At 35.4% G+C, this 20,675-nt stretch overlaps 1 pseudogene; it reads right to left on the reverse strand.

Moving 5' to 3' along the window:
* Positions 1-1,171: 1,171 nt before the first annotated feature.
* Positions 1,172-6,142, reverse strand: LOC126787325 (deacetoxyvindoline 4-hydroxylase-like; annotated as a pseudogene).
* Positions 6,143-20,675: the final 14,533 nt, after the last annotated feature.

Consider the following 20,675-nt stretch of genomic DNA (forward strand, 5'->3'; position numbering starts at 1 on the left):
TCAATATACCTTCATAATGAGAGCTCAAGCTATTGTGTAGATATATTTGTTCACAACCTAAAACTAATGCAATTCATGATTTAGATGTATATGCATTGATTTGTTATATTGCAAATGAATGAGAAAGCCGTTGTTGGTTGGAAATTTTTATGTTCAAATTCTCTCGTGATAGACATTATGTTACTTATTGTTAAAAAAAATACATGATGTAACTCTTTATTTTTCGTGTAAATTATGTTATTCTATATTTTTACAAGCTAATTATCCAATATTCATGGTATGATAATATTTTATGAAAATTTGTTGTAGCTCAATCAAGGCACACAAAAAAAAATTAATGTCTAAATTGGTCATTCAACCAAACAAAAAGCACAAGACTGGTACATGCACACATAATGACGAATGAGAAAATGAAACAAGTACCCGCATGAGAGCGGCCCTTCCACAGGCGCAAGGTTCATGCATGAAAGCTAGTATTAAGAAACATGATTACTCAAAGTTTGATGGATGCGCGTGATTGAGTATTTATGTATTGACATGATCTTAATCAAAACTAAGTTATTAATATAAGAATATATTGGTTTAAGATAATTTAAAACTATCTAATATTAATATGTCATATATTTTTAGCCAGTCTTAATCTAAAATTGACCTAAAATTATCTTACATGTCTAAATTGGTCATTTAACAAATTAAAAGCATAAGTCCGTTTGAATTTACCAAACGTTTTTTCATTGTTTTTGCCACTATCAACCACTTATATAAGCCAGTTTATCAAACATTCAACTACTTTATTTATCAGCTACTTATTTTCAAAAATCACCATAAGTCAGTTTTTTTTATAAGCTCAGCTACACCAAACACATCCATATTGGTCATTGTACATATGCTCCGAGTCTGAGATGAAATCTTTGCCTTCCTGGTTTGACGAGAATGGAGCAAGTTTAGAAAAGGAGCAACGGAATGATCATGATAACACAAACGATATAGAAAAGCCGAATCAGTATTCAGCTGTAGTTTGACATTATTTCCATTTAGTGAAATTAGAGAGAATTACGTGGTAATGTTTAATCCCTTATTACATAAAGTAATCATTACTTTATTAGAGTAACACTAGACCATGCCGCGCTTGATTATTTCGATGACCAAACTTCACAGTTTCAAGTAGATCTCACAGCTTCAAATATTCTAATCGAGACACCCCATTGATCATGCCTTTGATGTAGTGACCCTGTATGTAATCAGCCAAAGTTGTTCCTCGGTATAATGGGGAATTTTTTTCTGATGTCAACTCCTTGATCAGTTCGTAAACTCTCACTTCAGAATTTTCTGGTGGAACATGCTGGAAAAAAGCATCCCACAGAAACTCTTGGACCTTCCTTCTTAGCAAGTACTCTACGCACTCCGCTCTTATACTTATCGTTTGAGATTACCGGCACATACATGTATGTATAACCATTCTTATTAGAGATCGCAAAACAGCTCTACCGCCTCTACGTAATTGAGAAGGGAATCAAACAACAATGAGTATATACAAAATAGCTCTACCGCCTGCAATAAATCTCCAATATTCACCACGACAGCTCCGGGAATAGGAATATCAATCCACTGGTTTCTATAGAAAGGCTGGAATGCATTGACAATGTCTTGAAGTAGCGTGGTGAGAAAAGTTCTATCTGTATGTTTGTCAACACCGATAGTCAGTTCAGGCTCAGGGCATGATGGATAATATTGACCGACAATGTAATGTCCCTTTGCACAGTCTAAGCCTATTAAAGTGGTCAGGTTGCAGCCCAAGTCCCTCCGATAGCAACACAAACAAAGTGACACCTAATTTGTAAGTACTCCAGAGTTATGTCCCTGCCAAAATCAAATACTTCTTCCATAAATCAATATCTTCCTAATGATGTACATCTATTAGATGCTTTTTTACGTGATTTTCAGTAATCTATTCATGTATTGGATATAAAATAATTAAAAATAAATATATCGGACGAAAACAAGGATCCTTCATTATACAAAGTACTCAAAGTAGATTAATAGGGTAGAAAAGAGGATTTCATGTTTTATATATGAATATATCCGTATTGTAACTCAAAGAAGATATTGAGAGAGGGGACTAATTAAAATCCTGAGGGCTTATATAATAATCTTAATGTGACAACAAATTCTGTTTAGTATATATATAACTGTAAACTTTGGAAAATTCTAATATACATTAATATATGTTATACATCTCATATCTAACGGTCGATATTGTTTTGTGAGTGAGGTTAGAAAAATAATATTCGTTGTCAACGTCGAATGTAAGATATATAACATACATTGATATATAATGAGAAAAATAGATATAAACCCATTATTGCTAAGTCTCCTTTAAAATAAATCCATGCATATTTTTTCTTCATTTTACACCCATTCCATGTAAGCAAACCTACCATATAGAGCGTATGTTTATAATTAATGGTGTTTTCTATTTTTCATGTTACTAATTTGCCCTTCAGATTGTAAAATGCTATATTTGGTATGTGACACAATTTTTGTATCAATTTGAATTCAAACAATAAGCTAAAATCTAGTTGAATTTAACTTTATCATAAATTTTACATTCTTAATTTCTTACCTTATTTTATATTTACTCTACTCTCTTGATTATATATATTCTCTTCGTCAAAGTATTCCATTTCAAACAAAGTTTCATATTTTCTTTCAAAAGATAAAAGGATACTTTGATTAGAATGTTCAGAAAGATTTGTATTATTGTTTCAAAGTAAGGGAAGAAGATAAGTGTTCATAGCACTTCGTGCATATATCTTTGTGAGTTGATTGAAGAAATATTATGAAAGAAAAGAAAGAATTGAAGAAGATGGAAGAAAGGAGAGTTTTTTTTGACAACAAATTGGATTGCATTTCAGTCCTAAACTCACATTGATACCTTGATTTTCATACTTAGAAAAATGTCTAATTGCAAGGTACAAAAAATTTTTCTTTGGTAATTTTTCTTTTCTTTTAGGTATATTATTATTTCAGGTTTAAACCTGATCTAGAAAACCTTTTACTCTCAACTATTTACAACTTTAATCTACCTATTAACTATATATATATATATATATATATATATATATATATATATTCCACAATCATAGGTATAATTCAATAGGAAACCTAACCAATAGGTATAATAAAAATAAGAATCTAATATATAGGTGTCTAATATATATGTGTCATACAAAAAGATGTATATATATGTATCTTATTTATGATTAATTATACCTTATGTATAAATAATGAATTCTCTTTCACCTAACTTTTCATAAAATTAAAAATTGTAGAAAAAATCCATAATTCTTGCAATAATAATTAAATTGATTGAAACAACAAAATAATTAGCATTACAAGAAAGAATAAACACATAATTAAGGTATTGAATACAGATCATTAATTAAGCTTTTTAATTATGTTGATGTTATAATTAAATGGTGGCAGTTTGTAAATATTACATAAAATAGGACATAAGATATATCACAGTCATCAATTTTATGTGTTATTATAAATGTATATTTAATGAGTTTTATTTAAAATGGGTCTTGAACATTAAGTATGAATTAAATTCCCCGTATATAATAGATTAACCCGCAAACCTCAAGCAATTCCTGAGGCTCCAGAGGCTCAGAAGTCATGTCACAAACGAAAGAGCCCCTCCAATGATGTAGAGAGCTCGATCTAGCTGACTTATGGCTACCAACAAACCTGACCTTCCTCTTGGAGTCGGTACTGTAGTACTCAGCTTTCACTTCCTTTGGAAGCTCATGAAATGCACGTATCGCCTGTAGCATCTCGTCTAGTACCCTCTTAGGTATTTCATGGTTCACCACCTGGAACAAACCCACAGTCTCCGCAACTTGCCGGATTCCATCAATCACCTCTCCATGCCTTCTCATGCCGACCGCTGCATCAGCGAGGTCCACCACTGGAATACTGAACTCGGTTTCGGTTACTTCGCCATGATCTATAGGCGGATGAACGAAAATTTCTGGAAAAAAAAAGATTTTGGTTATTTCTGCATCAAGGATCCCTTTCACACCAGCTTTGGATTCGTGAAAAGCCTTCAACTATTTGAGAAGAAGGTCTTCGTTGTCACAACTCCGAAATTTCAAGTGTTAAACTCGAAAGTAAAGATACGCAAACGATGTAAAGATACTCAGTTTGAAAGAAACACACTCCCACACTTGCAAAACTCTCAAATAGAATAGAAACTCGCATCAGAAGCCTTACAGAAAGATACTCAAACGAGAAATGAAAAGATACACAATTGGAATAGTAAAGATACGCAAACGATGTAAAGATACACAATTGGAATAGTAAAGATACGCAAACGATGTAAAGATACTCAGTTTGAAAGAAACACACTCCCACACTTGGAAAACTCTTAAATACAATAGAAACTCGCATCAGAAGCCTTACAGAAAGATACTCAAACGAGAAATGAAAAGATACACAATTGGAATAGTAAAGATACAGAAACGATGTAAAGATACACAATTGGAATAGTAAAGATACGCAAACGATGTAAAGATACTCAGTTTGAAAGAAACACACTCCCACACTTGCAAAACTCTCAAATACAATAGAAACTCGCATCAGAAGCCTTACAGAAAGATACTCAAACGTGAAATGAAAAGATACACAACACAAACACGGTATGTTTTGCAGCTCGTATGAGTAAATCAACAGTATAACATGCATAATATACAAGAGAAAATACTAAAACCATTTAATTATAATTGCACTCATGAGTCACAGGATGGCCCATCTAGATGTCCAATAATATCTGAAAATATAAGTGCTCATGAGACATTGGGCAACCCATATGTTTACCCAAATTACATTTATAATACGGGTACTCATGAGACCCAGGTACTCATCTGTTACCCCTCATGCAGTACGCCGTCAGACACTGGGCAACCCATCTGTTACCCAATATCACAAAAAATATGGGTACTCATGAGACTCAGGTAACCCATATGTTACCATTCATGCAGTATACCGGCAGACAGACTAGACCTCTAATTGAATCGTAACTGTCACCCGACCAAGGCTTGGTTCCGATACTGCCAACACGTCCAAAGACAGAAAATGTTTTAACATGACTCAAAGTTAAAACCACGTACAATACAATTCTCACATGTTATTGCACAACAACCAAGCGACTCATACTCAAATAAAATAAATATTAGTGCTATAATAAAACTCATTTGGAAATAAGAATGTGACAGTATATAATATAGCAACCCATATATATGTATCGTATTTCCCCTTTATACACATACACAACCCACTATATCATATACATGTCATAGTTCAGTCTTTTAAACAAAACGTAATTATGAATCACTGTCAAAAGTAGACTCGTCATAGTGAGATTTACTCACCTTATTTTCTTGAGCGTAATTTCCACAATACCGAAAGCAAATCCTTCACTTGTTTTGTCGATCACCTAGTTGTATAATAGAGTGATTAGAAACGTTACGTAAAACCTCGGATGCCGAATCAGTACTACTATTTACTGTTCAACAATTTACAGTTTTTATGTAATTATTGTTCACGTAATCACTGTTCATGTAAATACTAATCACTGAATTACTATTCAGAAATTTACTTTTATAATTACTACTCAGAAACCACATTTTACATTTATTGTAAAGAAATTACTTTTATATTTTTACTGTACAGAAATTACTTTTTACATTTAGTACACATAAATTACTTTTTACATGTACTGTACATAAATTATTTTTACAAAAATTACTGTTCGGATTACTGTTCACGCGCCACCTTCGGTAGCCGTGCGTGGTGCTCACGCGCCACTTCAAAACCCGCGCGTGGCTTGCCCACCACCGCCCAAAACTCTATGTTTTCATCTCCTCTACCCTTCCACGCCCTAATGTCGTCTCTTGCACCACTCACACGCCCTCACGCGCCGCCACAGACAGCGACACACGCCACTCCACTACCTCCGGCCAAACCCATCAAAACAACACACATCCAACATGAAAAATGAAGAGCAGAAGGAGGAGATCACAACCATACCTTCAGCTTCTCCAGAACCGGCCGGAAACTGCCGCAATCGCCGCCGCAACATCTCGGATCAAGGAGAGAAGATCGAAACGGTTGCAGCTTGATTCGTGCCTCATTGCAGGTGGAATCACGTCGAGGAGGAAGAGGGAGGGCTCGCAGTCGCGACCCCGAGCTCCTGCGACGTCGGCGATGTCGAGATCGACAAAGCAGACACTGTGCTTCGTCGGCGCTACTGGATTTCCGCCTGGGGTGCGTCGCCGTCATCACCGGTCGACGCGTCGTGGCCGTGCGGTTCCAATGACACCGGCGGTGTCATGCACGGTGGCCGGTGGAGGGAGATCACCGGTGAGAGAAGAGGGGAAGGAGATAGGGTCGGGGGAGAGAGAGAAGAGAGGTTGCACGGGTGTGAGAGAGAGAGAGAGAGAGAGAAAATGGCCCGGTTTCCAATTTTGGAAACTAGGGTTTCCCAAACTTCCCTTTTATACGTTTTTCCAATTTTCGGAAACTAACTTCCGTCGATAATAACTTCCACATACGACGCCTGATTAAAACGTGTGATATGTCCACGAACACGTATCGACGAGCTCTACAACTTCCGTAAAGGAAGTTTTCGGAGACCAGCGACGAAATAAAAGTCAACTCTCAAGTCATAAAGATGTAACGTTTTTCCAATTTAAATATCCGAAGATGGTTTCATTGCGTTTGACATCGTTGATTAAAGCGTAAAATGTGATTTATTTAATTTTCAAAGTTTAATAATTTATAAGTATTCATACAATTTGAACCCGAAAATTCGGGTTATTACATTCGTCACTTGAACTCTCGGCTACCATTTTGTGGTATCTTGTGTTTGTACCAAGAGTATGGTAAGCTACATATACTGGCCAAAGCCAGCCTGCATTTCTCAGTTAGTGCTCTGAAAGGAATGAGAAGTAACCCAACGTCTAACACATAAATGGTTCTTCCAAAACCCTAGAAGTAATGTCAATATCTACTTATGTGTGTTGCGTATTTGTTCATAAACTCTGCATTATAGACTGATTCAAGCTATGTAACAACAAAAAGGAGTGAGAAGTTGGCCACCACGTAACTCTATATTCGATATATAGATGGATTATTTCTTACTTATATGCGTTGCTATTAAAGCTGATATGGACTGCAACAAAGTCTTCTGCATAACTTAAGACTTGTTAAACAAGTAAACGAATTAACAAGAGATGTTTGTATTTGATTATGTTTCAGATAAGTAATTCAAGTAGTATATCAATTGAATTACATAGAGGTTCATTAACTAAAGCCTGTTTAATATGAATTAGTATTGTGATAGAACTAAGCCTTAGAACTAAGAGTTTGATTAGGATACACTTATGAGATTGTATCCGGATTGAACCACATTGGCTATTATATATACAATACTTGAGTCCATGTGTTCAATATCGTTTTAGCATCAAACAGTCTCATTATGTGGTGGTATTGAAACACAGAAGATCTCTTGCTTGTACTACTGATATCTCTAGAACATGTTTGGATCAAAAGAGCTTGATGAACAAGACAGATTTGGCTAGCAAAGAAGGTATACAGTTGAGTTGATGTTTATATGTTTTAATTATATTGTTTGTGTGTTTGTGATTGCATGATTAAAGATCCTTAAGTATTAATGAATTGATTATCGAGTGATTATTTGTTTGCTTAAGTTACAGAACCAATTCATCAGTTGTGTCTTGCTATATAGAGAAATTAATTCCATGTGAGGATGAGAAAGTGAATAACCATCTAGCGTACTACTATATATCTGCTAGTCTCTGCTGTTATATGTGTTGCTTTACGAAAATCCCATCCAACCTAATTGGCAGGTACTTAACCATACATATCCAACGATTATATGCGTCATTACAAAGTGGCTGCATGGTTTAGCATCAAGCTCTTCCCACTGTGATCACTCGGTATATTAATTAATATGGATGATGTTCTCAACCTCCATCACCTTGTCTATAAAAACTTAGAAAAGTAAATTTTAGAGGTAAGCAATCAAACCCTGTCCGCACACTCACTACAACTCAAATCGTTACTAAATTAGTTGTCAAAGTATGTGTGTGTGTGTGTGTTGCAGCCTGGTACCACACTCACTTTCAAGTCTAATTTGCGTTATTTGCCAAACACAAAATCAAATACAGTTGGACGCTAGCTAGTTAGCTAGCTGATCAATTTATTGTCCGCCAAGCTTTTCCCGCTGCAGGCATAAAAAAGAAAATGGCGAGAAACTCTTCACGTACTTCCTGATCATTTAGGCGTAGTTTTAACTATTTCGAATTTCATTTCGAGCCGGAGGAGCAAAAGTACTACATTTGGGTCACAAAAGTGACCTTCTTTAGATATACATACGTAGGGAAATGTGTAGAGAGTAATTAATCATTTTGTTTTAAAAATGTACTTTGGGATGCCCGTGTTAAGGAGATCTAGAAGCCCTCTAGTAGGTAAGTCAACTCCAATAGAATGAAAGAAGCTTATCATTTATACAAGGTGTATGACTTGGAACGACGGCCCTGAACTCGATTTAGATATGCCACAAAACTGATCAGATAGAAGATCTCGCTGGAATAGAAGCCTAGCTCTATGTTAGCACGTGAAATACCTCGAGACAAATCCGATCCATTAGGTGTTGCTCCACTTCTATGTATAAAACTGAAGCACCCTAAATAAGACCGGTACCCTAAATAATCCTCAAGTTGACCAACAGGCAAGAGGCAAAATATATAGCACACGATATACTTCTTATATTTACGTGTGTACGTATATCGCTTGTGAAATTAAAAAGAAGCAGCATGCAGCTTCAAATGAATCGATCGTAGACGACTTTGATTATCGATATATCATGAATCCAGAATTCTTTGTTAATTAGGTGGATTGGTCTTTTTCGTACATTTATCTACTTGTTTGGTTGGCTTCCACTAGCTGGGTACGTTCATGTTCAAGATTCCTAATACTCGTCGACGTCGACCATCGAGGTTGACTTTATGGGTGAAGTTAGGGTTTAGCCGTTTAGGGTTTTGACCATGCAATAATGCCTACATGTCAGTAACTGGAATGGGGTGTGAGCTTGAGTAATATAGTATAATGCTTCACGATCTCTATACGTTGAGGTAGATCTGATCTGCAGACCCATTCATGCACATATCGCTAATTATTTCTGCGAAAATAATAATTACGTACTGCAGAACCAGGATATAACTATATTATGTAATCACTAATCAGTATACTTATTTGCATACGTACGTGTATATATCGATCGAAGCATGCTATAAATTAAATTTGTTTATACGTGGTTCCAAAGTCCGAACTTCCAATCGATCGATCAGTTGCCTCGCATGGCTCCTTACCATGTTTCATTTTGAATGCAATGAGATTTTCATTGTTTGTTTTTGTTTTTTTCTGGTCGGCAGGTCGTGCATTTTTAAAAGCATAATGCATGAGAGGGAGAATATCTAGTTGTTAACATAGGCAGGTTTTAATAATTTTGGCGTAGATTAAGTTGATTGTATTGAGAAATTATTATATATACCCGCCACATATTCCGCGTGACGTATTTCTTAATGTTATTGTTTTATTTTATTGTAATCATTTCTAATTGGTTCTTATATGTAAATAAACTTTTGTCATAGTCACGGCGTGCATGTTAATTATACCATGACGTTATATGATTGGCTGGATACACCACATGGCAGTGTCACGTGATGTGACGGGTACATAGAATAATTACTCGTATTGAGAAGAATGATACCTATATTATTTATAAGAAATTAAGAAGCACAACATATTACAAAACCTCCATTTCAGATTCATCAGGCGTCATTTATATTCTACGTACAAAGACTACAAAATTATTTTAAGTGAAAAAAATGAAATTTTATATAGACAATCACTTAAAATTAACAAAAGTTCAAAAAAAAATGTAATAACCCGAAAAAAATTCATATCTAATTTCCAATGAGTTCACAAATATTATTAAGTTGGTCATTGTCCAATTTAATTAGCCGAGAATGAAAACGAAAGGGTTCGAAATATTAATTGTTCGGAAACGTTCAATTTGACGAGTCTAAGAGTTGACTTTTGACTCATTGGGTTTCTTAGGAAACTTCTTACATGAAAGTCGTAGAGCTCGTCGATATGAATTAGTGAACACGTGTCACGCATAATTCGGAGTTCGTATGAAGAAGTTACGAATCAAAAGATATTTGGACAATTTTGGAAAAGAGTATAAATAGGGGAATTAAAGAGAAAAAGGGGAGGAAAAATCAGAAATTCGGATTGGTACTGTTCACCCCCGAAAAAAATCCAGAAATTTCTCTCCCGAGCAGCCGACTTTGGGCTGCCGAATCTCCGCCGTCCGGCCACCATAGAACGGCGCACCGGTCACGTTTGAAAGGTTGCTGCATCCCCTGTCTATTGGTAGCGCCACCCGCCATCTCGCCGCCGTTTAGGAGCGGTGAAGCCCGGAAGTTCTCCCGAAAAAGCATATTTCGCCGAACTTCAACTCATCGGATCTCCCTCCTCCGGCAACCAATCGGTACGATTCTTATTTCATTTTGAAGGTCTCCTTCCATACTACAAACCCTCCAAAAGATTTAACCTCAATCGTTGTGTGCTAGGAGAATCGAAGAAAAGAAATTCTAGGTTTTTAAATTGTTGCTTTTCGGTTCTTGTTAAATTGAAGTGTTTAGGCTCATAATTAGATTTTGTAGTGAACAAGGAAGTTGTTAGGAATGTCATTTAGATTGTGGTGGTGAAATTTGGTGATCATCGGTGGCGGCCGATGAACAGTGACGCCCCATGAATAGTACTGTGAATAGTGTTTTATAAACAGGGTTTATGTAACAGTAAATGTGAACAGTGATTTAGTAAGCAATACTGTGAACAATGTTTCGGTAAAACAATAACTGTGAACAGTGTCATGGTAAAAACAGTACCTTGAACAGTGGTTTGGTAAAAACGGTAACTATGAACAGTGTTTTAGTACAAACAGTACATTAGAACAGTGATTAGTAAAACATGAACAGTGTTCTGTGAACAATGATTTATGAACAACATTTAGCTATACTGAAATTATCACCTGATATTTTACGTATTATTTTCTAAGCATTTATCATGCTATTAGGTGACTGATGAAACGAGTGAGGAAATTACTTTCAGTGTCGTGGAAGTTGCACGCAGGAAAGAATGTGAGTAAAATCTCACTTATTTACGAATTTACCCTTGTGGAGATTCAAGATTATGCAGAATTTTAAAGAATGAAATATGACATGTATATGATATAGTGGAATATATATATTTGTATAAATGGTAAATAGGTACATATATATATAGTTTGCTATATTATATACTATTATGATTCGTTGTGAATATGTCATTTTGATGACGAGATTTATATATCGAGCATGTTATTTGATTTGTACAATATGACATGATGATTATTGTACATGGTTTTAACATGGAGATTGTTAAAACGAGTTTTGTGTTCGGACGTGATTGATGTCTTCGGACGAGTTTTTTCTTCGAACGTGATTTATGTCTTCGGACGAGTTTTTGTCTTCGGACGTGATTGATGTCTTCAGACGAGTTTATGTCTTCGGACTAGTCTTCGGACGTGTTTGGCATGTCGGAACCTAGCCTTTGGCCGGGCGAAAGTTATGATACAGTTAGAGCTCTAGTATGTCTGTCGGAGTACTGCATGTGAGGTAACATATGGGTTATCGGCTCATGAGTACTTATATTTTTGAATGTTGGGTAGCAGGAGGTTGCCCAATGTCGGCGGTGTACTACATGAGGGGTAACAGATATGTACCAGCGCTCATGCGTACCCGTGTTATAAATGCATTTGGGCAAACAGAGGGGTTAGGGGTGTTAATTGAAAACCGAAAACCGAAAAAAAATCGAAACATAACCGAACCATAACCGAAAAAAACCGAAGAAAAAAAAACCACACCAAACCGCAAAAAAACCGCACCAAACCGAAAGATTTGGTGTGGTTTTGGTTTGGGATGTTTGGAAACCGAAACCGAACCGAAAAACCGAATATATATATATTATAAAGAAATTATATTATTTATAGATATATTTAATATACATAATTAAATATGTTATCGATCGAGACCCAAACTTTATCAAAATTCGGTGAATTTTTTACCATATCTGTATTTATATATGCTGATCACATCCGACGGTCGAAATTTAATAATTTGAATTTTAGATATTTGAACCACAACATGTCTACTAATGTGGTATAACTTGTTTAGTGGTCTTTTTGCAAATGTATGCAGTTGTGAAGCAACTATATCTTATAAATAGAATTTTGCAAATCTGTCCGCATGATGCGTTACGTATTGTGAAATATGGTTATTGTAAAAAAAATCACATATTTTCGATAACGTTTGTGTCCCGATCGAGGCGGTCAACCCTTTTTATGCTTATTATCACCTATGGGTAGCCTTATCCCTGGAACGTAAAATTTTTGAAAATTTTACACTAGCTGCTACATCACATATATGTGAGAGTGTGTGCATGAAAAAATCCACCAAAACTAGTCAAAAAGGAGGGGGTAAGAACAAATTCACTTAATTAGATGAAATTAAGTTAATGTTGACCACATCGATCGAGACCCAAATATTATCAACATTAGATGAATTTTTTACCATATCCTTATTTAAATATGCTGATCACATCTGACGGTCAAAATTTAATAATTTGAATTTTAGACATTGGAACCACAACATGTCTACTAATGTGGTATAACTTGTTTAGTGGTCTTTTTACAAATATATGCATTTGTGAAGCAACTATATATTATAAATAGAATTTTGCAAATATGTCCGCATGATGCGTTACGTATTGTGAAATATGGTTATGGTAAAAAAATCACATCTTTTCGATAACGTTTGTGTCCCGATCGAGGCGGTCAACCCTTTTTACGCTTATTATCCCCTATGGGTAGCCTTATCCCTGGAACGTAAAATTTTTGAAAATTTTACACGAGCTGCTACATCACATATATGTGAGAGTGTGTGCATGAAAAAATTCACCAAAACTAGTCAAGAAGGAGGGGGTAAGAACAAATTCACTTAATTAGATGAAATTAAGTTAATGTTGACCACATCGATCGAGATCCAAATATTATCAACATTAGATGAATTTTTTATCATATCCTTATTTAAATATGCTGATCACATCTGACGGTCAAAATTTAATATTTTGAATTTTAAACATTGGAACCACAACATGCCTACTAATGTGGTATAACTTGTTTAGTGGCTTTTTGCAAATGTATGCATTTGTGAAGCAACTATATATTATAAATAGAATTTTGCAAATATGTCCGCATGATGCGTTACATATTGTGAAATATGGTTATGGTAAAAAAATCACATATTTTCGATAACGTTTGTGTTCCGATCGAGGCGGTCAACCCTTTTTACGCTTATTATCCCCTATGGGTCTATGGGTAGCCCTATCCCTGGAAGGTAAAATTTTTGAAAATTTTACACGAGTTGCTACATCACATATATATGAGAGTGTATGCGTGAAAGAATCCACTAAAACTAGTCAGGATGAGGGGGTAAGAACGAATTCACACTTAATTAGATGAAATTAAGTTAATGTTGACCACATCGATCGAGACCCAAATTTTATCAAAATTAGATGAATTTTTTACCATATCCGTATTTAAATATGCTGATCATATCTGACGGTCAAAATTTAATATTTTGAATTTTAGACATTGGAACCACAACATGCCTACTAATGTGGTATAAGTTGTTTAGTGGCTTTTTGCAATTGTATGCATTTGTGAAGCAACTATATCTTGTAAATAGAATTTTGCAAATCTGTCCGCATGTTCTTTTTATTTCGTTAAGAATCAAGTAGATAGACAAGGAAAGAAACTCCGATTTTCTTTACAAAATAACCGAAAGAAAAACCGATATAAACCAGAGAAAAACCAAACCGAACCAAACCGAACACAATTGGTTTTTGAAAAAAAAAGTGAAAAACCAAACCGAACCAAACCGAATAAATAGAACGGTTTGGTGTTCGGTATCACCTATAAACCGAACCATTTTCACACCGATTAACACCCCTAAGAGGGGTTGCCCAATTTCTCATGAGCACTTTTATTTTTATATTTTTGGACAACCAGATGGGCCGTCCATTGACTCATGAGTGCATTTGTAATTGATGTTTAGTGATTTTCGTATATATTGATATGCAAGTTATATTTTTATTTTACTCATACGAGCTGCAAAGCTTACCAGGTTTGTGTTTACAATCCCGGTGCACCAATTCGATGGTGTAGGGAATAACTTCGTAGGTGTGGATTAGCGGGAATCGACGGACCGCTCAGAAGACTTGGATTATTTATTTACATCATGTGGTGAGGATTTTGTGTGGATTTCTTGTGAGGATTATACATTTCCATTTGTTATAATGTTGAATTATAAATTTGGTTTGTAATAATCGGTTTGACTAAGTTGTATTTTGAACTCAGAGATGAACCGTTGTGGCATTTAAAATGGTTTCGATTTCATTGAGATTGTTTTAGTGTTTTTCATGACTTCGAAATTTGAGTTTCATGCTCGAAAATTTAGGGTCGTGACAAAAAAAAAAAGTTGAAGTGAAGGCCAAAAGGAAGAATAGAAATCCCAACTGTTATCGCACACACATATGGAGTTAAGGATTTGAAGATGAGTCATGAGGATAGGGAGTTAGTAATTAATTATAGAGATTCCCAAAGATGATTTAATCTTAATAAGTTCTTCATCATCTTTTTTTTTCCGGCTGGTTATTTAATTTGGAAGAGTTCTATTTGCACCTCCTTGTTTACTATTTAAACTTGTCACAGCCCCAAAATTCGAATTATAAAAATTCGAATTCGAAGCCATGAAAACTCTAAAACAATCTCAAATATATTGAAATCATCTTAGCATAACAGTGTATCAAAACTGAGTCCACAACATGACTCAATTGACTTGAATGATACACAACCAATGGAAATGTAAAATTCACTAAATCCTAACCACGAACAGCAGAAAGAAATCTTTGACAATCTTCAAAGAAAACCCTATAATTCTGCTAATCCACACATGCAGAACTATCCCCTACACCATCGAATATGTGCATCGGGATTGTAAACACAAACCCGGTAAGCTTTGCAGCTCGTATGAGTAAACCAACAGTATAACACAATTAGTATACAAGAGAAAATACTGAAAACATTTAACTATAATTGCATTCATGAGTCACATGACGGCCCATCTGGATGTCCAATAATATTTGAAAATATGAGTGCTCATGAGACATTGGGCAACCCATCTGTTTACCCAAATTACATTTATAATACGGGTACTCATGAGACCCAGGTACTCATTTGTTACCCCTCATGCAGTACACCGTCAGATATTGGGCAACCCAATAGTTACCCAATATCACAAAAATATGGGTACTCATAAGCAGGTAACCCATATGTTACCCCTCATGCAGTACACCGGCAGACAGACTAAAGCTCTAACTGAATCGTAACTGTCACCCGACCAAGGCTTGGTTCTGATACTGCCAACACGTTCGAAGACAGAAAACGTTTTAACAAGACTCAATGTTAAAACCACGTACAATGACAATCCACCCATGTTATTGTACTACAACAAAGCGATTCTTGCTCAAATAAAATAAATATAATTGTCACAGTATAATTCATTTGGAAATAAGAACGTCACAATATATAATATAGCAACCCATATATATGTATCGTATTTACCATTTTATACACATACACAACCCATTATATTATATACATGTCATAGTTCGATCTTTTTCAGAAAACGTAAATATGAGTCACCACCAAGGGTAGGCTCGTCATAGTGAGATTTACTCACATTCACCATAGTCTATAATCACAAAAAAACTTTTCAAAATCATTTATTAAAATAGTGTTTCACTTACCCATGAACCGTAGACGATTAAGTTCATGTAATTTAAACCGAAACATATTTTTAAAATAATTTTTATAAACTAGTGATGCAACGACTATGGTGACACTCAAACTAAATTCAATAATTATAATACTACTTCGATCATGATGATCCACGACACTGAAAGTAATTCCCTCACTCGTTTCGTCGGTCACTTAATAGCATGATAAAATGCTTAGAAAACGATACGTAAAATATCAGGTGACGATTTCAGTACAACTAAACGCTGTTCATGTTTTATTGATGTTTTATTATTTACTAAACATTGTCCACAATTACTGTTTATGAACACTGTTCACAGAACTGTTCATGAATATTGTTCACAGCACTGTTCATGCGGCGACATTGTTTCCCGACCACCACCAATGACCACCAAATTTCAGCACCACAATCTAAATGACATTCCTAATAACTTTCTAGTTCACAACAAATTCTAAGTCAAAACTTAAAACCTCCAATTTCAGAATTTCCAAAAAATCTCAAATCAAGAACCTTAGAATTGAAATTTCTTGGTTCGAGTTCTTACCTTTTGATTTAGCTTAAAACCTTTGCAGGGGTTGTTGACGATGTTGAGACAATGAGTTTGAGACCGGTGGTGAAGCCTAAACTTACCGGAGCTCGCCGGAAAATTAAAGAACACAACCGGGTTTCGATGCGTGGAAACCGGCGTGCTACTCCACGATCCACCACCACAGGGAAGCGCACAATGAGGAGATGAAGCTATCTGGGTTGGCCCGGTCGCCTGAAACCGCCGGAGTCGGCCGAAAAAATCGGGTCGGGTCAGAAGGAAATTTTTGACTCTAAAGGGCGTGCATGCGGAGAGAAAGGGGGAGAAAATGGGGGTATTACAAAACCTCCTTTAATATTTTTGCAGACCAGAATTTCAATTTTGCCCATTATACTTTTTCTCCATCTCCCTCCCCTCTACTCCACTGCCAATGGTTTAAATAACGGTTATCAGCATCGTATCGGTTTTGTAAAATAAGGATATAACGGGGATATATCGAGATATATCGGATTATATCAGATTTATTGTTTTTACTAATTTTCAATTAAATTTAATATTTTATAAACATATTCATCAAAATATACCAAATAAACTTAAGAAATTAAAACTTATAGAAGTAAATGTACTAAATAAACTTCATAAAAAATATTTAATTGTTTTGACTATTAAAATACATAAATAGTATTAATTAATAAAAATAGAGGTGATCATTTATCATAAACTCTCTTGTCATCGAATGCTATCGACGAAACTTTTCATTTTCTTAAAAAAAAAAGCACCGATATATCAGGTCAAATTCGGTTTGACCTGATATATCGTCATTTGACTTGATTTTCGGGTTGACTGATATAATAGACCGATAAACAACTTATCGTATCGTTTTCTTAATATCGGGGATATATCGAGGATATATCGAGATATTTAGAATATTGTCCATTGCACAGCTCGATCGACAGTCTCATACAACGTGCTTATTTCACGTTATCATCAATAATGGTGAAGTAGAAGATATCAATACGTAATGCAACAAACTAAGATAAAGGCTTCATACCGTATGGTTTTGAACACACAGGGTTTGCTGGGTTTAGAACTTTAAATGACATTTTGGTTATCAAATTCTCACTTATTCAATCAATTTGTTGAGCTATGCTTAGTTGGAATTTGAATTTGAATACTAGAACAAGAGGGACAAACATATACTGTAATAACCCTAATTTTCAAAACGATATTTGATTTGATTTGAATTCTATAAAGTTGTGAAATTCAATTAAAAACGAATGTGATTGTTTGCGGTGTTACGAAACGAAAAACGGAAACGTTCTCGGAACGTTTAATTCGAGAAACGTTACGTTTCCGAACGAATTTATCGACTTTTATTACATCGCTCGGTTGCGAAAACTTTCTTCACGAAAGTTGTAGAGCTCGTCGATAAAAGTTCGTGAGTATGTGACGCGTTGTAATCGGACGTTGGACGTGAAAGTTATTAACGATAGAAGTTAGTTTCCGATTTAGAAAGGGGTATATAAGGGAAACTTATCAGTTTAGGGTTTCCAAAATTGGAAACCCCTTCACTTCCTCTCTCTTTTCACCCACGCGCCTCCCTCTCTCTCTTTTCTTCTCTCCCTCCCCGATCTCACTTCTCACCGGCGATCTCGATCTCCGGCCCTGCGTGTCACTCACCGCCTGCCCAGAAAGCACCGCACGGCCCTCCTTGGTCGACCCCGAGGTCGACGCACCCAAGCATGCAGTGCCGGAGCTCCACCAATGTCGCCTAGGTTCTGCGATTCCACCGACAGCTTCTCGAGCTCTCTGGCGACGATCCGACGATCCAAAAGCTGGATTGAGGTGAGGGTTAGCTTAGGTTGTCTGTTGTGATGCTTTGTTGTGATTTTTGTGGTTGTTGGATTCGTATTGGAGGAGATCGGAGGAGGAGGGTTTCGGGGAAGATGCCGCCGCCTTAGGCGGCGCGTGTGGTGTCATGGGGGAGGTTAGGGGCGGCATGAGGCCGTGAGAAAGAAGAGGGAAGGAAGAGGGAAGGAAGAGGGAGGTTTTGGAAGCGGCGGTGGCGTGCTACGCGCCGGCCCTAGGCTCGGCGCGTGTGCCCCACGCGCGGCCTGCCGGTGGGTGGCGCGTGTACCCCACGCGCCGCCACGTGCGGCGGCGTGAACAGTGATTCCGAGAAGGGTATTTTGGTAATTTACTTACGTACGGTAAATGTAAATGTAAATTTTATTTACGTACGGTAAATGTAAATTAAATTTTACGTACGGTAAATGTAAATATAAATTACTTTCAGTAATTGTAAAAAGTAATTTGTAAAAGGTAATTTAGTAAATTTTATTTACTGAGATTGTATTTACATTTGAATAGTATGTATACGTACAGAAATACGTAAACATTATGTATACGTACAGAAACAATATGTATACGTACAGAAATACGTAAACAGTATGTATATGTACAGAAATACGTAAACAGTATGTATACGTACAGAAATACGTATTATTTTGTGTATTTGTACAGTAATACGTGAACAGTGATTCCGAGAAGGGTATTTTGGTAATTTACTTACGTACGGTAAATGTAAATGTAAATTTTATTTACGTACGGTAAATGTAAATTAAATTTTACGTACGGTAAATGTAAATATAAATTACTTTCAGTAATTGTAAAAAGTAATTTGTAAAAGGTAATTTAGTAAATTTTATTTACTGAGATTGTATTTACATTTGAATAGTATGTATACGTACAGAAATACGTAAACATTATGTATACGTACAGAAACAATATGTATACGTACAGAAATACGTAAACAGTATGTATATGTACATAAATACGTAAACAGTATGTATACGTACAGAAATACGTATTATTTTGTGTTTTTGTACAGTAATACGTGAACAGTGATTCCGAGAATGGTATTTTGGTAATTTACTTACGTACGGTAAATGTAAATGTAAATTTTATTTACGTACGGTAAATGTAAATTAAATTTTACGTACGGTAAATGTAAATATAAATTACTTTCAGTAATTGTAAAAAGTAATTTGTAAAAGGTAATTTAGTAAATTTTATTTACTGAGATTGTATTTACATTTGAATAGTATGTATACGTACAGAAATACGTAAACATTATGTATACGTACAGAAATACGTAAACAGTATTATATGTACAGAAATACGTAAACAGTATGTATACGTACAGAAATACGTATTATTTTGTGTATTTGTACAGTAATCTTTTCAAGGTGATCGATAAACCAAGGAAAAGAATTATCTTCGGAAATTGTGGAATTACGTTCGAGTCGATAAGGTGAGTAAAATCTCACATATTTACGAATCTACCCTTGCGGTGATTCTAAGATATTTGCAAGAGTTTTTAATATTGAAATACGACATGTATACAATATAATGGATTCTATATATATTGTATAAATGGTAATAAGTACATATATATAATTTGCTATATTATATACTGTTATGAATTCATCTGGATTAGGTTAATTCGATGACAAACATGTGAGTTTAATATGGAGATTGTTTAACGTTTTGTCTTCGGATGTGTTTATAAATTATGACATGTATAAGATATAATGGATTATATATATATATCGTATAAATGGTAAATAAATACATATATATATAGTTTGCTATATAATATACTGTTATGATTTTATTGTGATGATGTCATTTTGATGACAAGATATATCGAGCATGTGATTTTGATTTGTACAATATGATGTGAGATTATTGTACGTGATTTTAACATTGAGATTGTTAAAATGTTGATTTGTCTTCGGACGTGATTTGGTACAATATGATGTGAGATTATTGTACGTGTTTGGCAAGTCGGAACCTAGCCTTTGGTCGGGCGAAAGTTACGATACAGTTAGAGCTCTAGTCTGTCTGCCTTAGTACTGCATGTGAGGTAACGGGTGGTTATCTGCTCATGGGTACTCAGATTGTTTGGATGTTGGGTAGCGGGTGGCTATCCAATATCGGCGGTGTATTACGAGAGGGGTAACAGATGTGTACCAGCGTTCTTGGTACCCGTATTATAAATGCATTTGGGTAAC

Source organism: Argentina anserina, chromosome 3 (assembly GCF_933775445.1).
Source record: "Argentina anserina chromosome 3, drPotAnse1.1, whole genome shotgun sequence".
In the NCBI taxonomy this organism is placed as follows: domain Eukaryota; kingdom Viridiplantae; phylum Streptophyta; class Magnoliopsida; order Rosales; family Rosaceae; genus Argentina; species Argentina anserina.